The following is a 3,104-nucleotide window of genomic DNA, read 5'->3' on the forward strand; positions in this document are numbered from 1 at the left end:
GCCTTCCAAAGTGCTGGGATTACAGGTGAGAGCCACCGTGCCTGGCCCTGGCTGGGTATTTCTTTATAGCAATGCAAGAACAGCCTAACACAGATTGATAAAGTGGGCTACATTACAATTAAGAACTTATTGAAAGACATTACTTAGAAAATAAAAAGAATACCATGTACATTAGTGGGGGAAGATACTGGCAATATTTGTAACCACCAATGGACTACATCTAGATTATATAACAAACCCCTAAAAATCAATTGGAAAAGGCAACAAAAAATACAATTGAACAGGAAATTTTCAAAAAATAAAATCCAAATGGTAGAACTTGCCCTGTGGAGAAAAAAAAAATCCAGATGACCAAAAACATATGAAGTTGTGCTCCACCTTAAGAAAAACATAATGAGATACCAATGAACATCTGTCAGAGTGGCTAAAATTCAAAAGGCTGACTATACCAAATGTTGACAAGAATTTGACTTACAGAAATTCTCACGCATTCCTAGTATATTGGTGAACTTGTAAATTAGTATTAACTATTTTGAAATACTTATGTACTAATATTGAAGATAAGCACAGCTTATGATCCAGCAATTCCATTCAAAGGTATATACCTAGAGGAAGGGTTTGTCTCCACCAGGAAACATGAACAAGGCTGTTCCCAGCAATGTTTTTCAAGATAGTTAAAAAAATTAAAAATAAAGTAAAACAATGTTTTAAAAGCAATAGCTGGGCATGGTGGCTCATGCCTGTAATCCCAGCAGTTTGGGAGGCTGAGGTGGGTGGACTGCTTGAGGTCAGGAGTTTGAGACCAGCCTGACCAACATGGTAAAACCCCACCTCTACTAAAAAAATACAAAATTAGCTGGGTGTGGTGGCACATGCCTGTAATCCCAGCTACTTGGGAGACTTGAGGCAGAAGAATCACTTGAACCTGGGAGACAGAGGTTGTAGTGAGCCGAGATCATACCATTGCACTCCAGACCGGGCAACAAGAATGAAATTGTCTAAAAAAAAAAAAAGCAATGGCAGTAGTCATCCATTGAATTATAAAAATAGCTAGAATTAAGGGGGAAAAACTGTGTGACATTGGAGATATGGTGAAAAGATGAAATTTCTTCTCCCAATAACCAAAAAGAAAGGCAGTCAGAAATTGTGTTGAGGAAGACACTGTACAAGAAAACCACAGTCTATATATAAAGCCAACAAAATGTGGCATGATTTTTTAGCAACTATTGAAGTGCAGGAAAGGAGAATCTATTTTAACATTCTTCTTTGGTACAATGAATATGACACTGATACTGAGAAGGAAATGTTGGCTCTACAGAAAACAGAAATTACATAGTAAAGCCTATGTATTGGTCTTAAACTTTTGAAATAAATCAATCTATAAAAAAGTAAGGAAGACTTATTGAGGGTTACAGAACAGAATATTAATGCCTTATATCTTGAAAATATAAAAGTGACAGTACTTTTAACAGAATGTGGAAGAAGGAAATGAGGAAAAGAAGTAAATGACAGGAACACCGATATCCACATCTTCAAAGTGGGGAATCAACAGATACTGTCTGTACCTTATGGAACAAGAAATAAAGATTAAAGTATTTGCTTAAAGTTATTAAGGTAATCAAGAGAGAAGCTAAAAATAGGGATATAACCCTATGGCAGTGTAAGGGAACTTAATCCCCACCTCTTACAATGAAGCTCCACAGCCAATGTTTAAAGTTGATTAAAAATCGCATGCAATTGTCTTTGAAAAAGAAATATGGAGATAAGCACTGAAAACTGAATTCCAAAATGGTTAAAATGATTACTTCTAGAGAGGGCTGGTGATAGAGAGGAATTGGATAGATAATATTGCTTTTCATTATTAACCTCTTCTAAATTATTGATTTTTTAAACTAATATTATGCAGTATATATGTGTGTGAGACAGATAAAGAACTATATTACAGAAAAAAGTTTAAAATTTCAAGATTAAAAAATAATTGGCATATGCAGGAAATTGTTGAGAAAATCTCTAAGCAAGGCATGCCGAATTTACTCAGGAACAGAATGCGAGATCTCTTTGCTGTGAAGAAACCTTGGGATACATATGCTGGTAATCCAACTTCTGAGCATATCGCAATCAATTTACAATTTATTGTCTCTGATTTAAGAAAGTTTGAAGTTTTTGCTAAATATTCAAATAATAAAAATATTTTTAAAATCCCAAGTATCTACACTTATACATGTATTTTACTAGACATGCAAAACGATTCATCCATTTGCTAATTCAATTCCTCATTTGCCATTAAATGTTGCTAATCCGTCAGTTTTCCTATAACGATCAATTTCCCCTAGGGAAACACAAGTCAATAATGATGTACTTCTTCCTCCAGCACAGGATTGTGCTCTCTACTTTGATTATTACCATAACAGAAAAAAGCACATAGTGTGGCAAGTGAGGTAAGCATAGCAAAAGAATCACAGAAGAATTGTTTCTTACTTCTGTGGAAATCTATCTTCCAGAGGACCACAGTTATGTAAGTGACCATGAACACCCCGCAGAAAACTTTTAAATTCTATTCCAGTTCGTTTGGACATTCCGACCAATACAGACACAGCAATCTATTTATATGTGAAGAATAAAGGAAAAATATTTTTGAAAAATACTCACCATTGTCAAATACTTACCAATATCAGTGGATGCTGAAGCTCACATAACCAAAGTTAGTGACTATCAGTTAAGAGTAGATTGCAGGGGGAAATGATTTTCAATGTGGCTCCAAATGATTAAAATCCCCAGTCAGCTGTAACCAAGTGAAATGTAATGTCAGCCTAGTTCTAATTTTAGTTCATGGACAAAGCTGAGAATAGAAAGAATCACATGAGGCTTCTTTGCGAAGGATCAGCTGATAATGTATGTGAGTGCATTCTGTGGACTGCAAAACTATACTACAGACTTTATAAAACTATCGGGCATAACTATTTCTAAGATCCTGAAAAATAATGCCTATTCAAACTCCTTCTACTTTTCATAACTTAATCATTTCACAGAATTTAATGCATCTATTCCTTCCAAGCAGAGAAACTTGGAATATGTTGATGTATGCCATAACAAAAATTATACCC

The 3,104-nt window shown here is 34.9% G+C and overlaps 1 protein-coding gene across 4 annotated transcripts in view; it reads right to left on the reverse strand.

Moving 5' to 3' along the window:
• LRRC39 (leucine rich repeat containing 39) overlaps positions 1-2,824 on the reverse strand; it is a 36,285-nt gene extending 33,461 nt beyond the window's left edge. For 2 of the 4 annotated variants that reach the window (XM_011935173.1, XM_011935171.1), the window contains exon 1: positions 2,650-2,824. The gene's annotated coding sequence lies outside the window, so the exon portion shown is untranslated. The remainder of the gene's footprint in view (positions 1-2,649) is intronic. The other 2 variants (XM_011935174.1, XM_011935172.1) reach the window with 1 other exon arrangement.
• Positions 2,825-3,104: the final 280 nt, after the last annotated feature.

Source organism: Colobus angolensis, unplaced genomic scaffold (genome assembly GCF_000951035.1).
Source record: "Colobus angolensis palliatus isolate OR3802 unplaced genomic scaffold, Cang.pa_1.0 Scaffold141, whole genome shotgun sequence".
Taxonomy (NCBI): Eukaryota; Metazoa; Chordata; class Mammalia; order Primates; family Cercopithecidae; genus Colobus; species Colobus angolensis.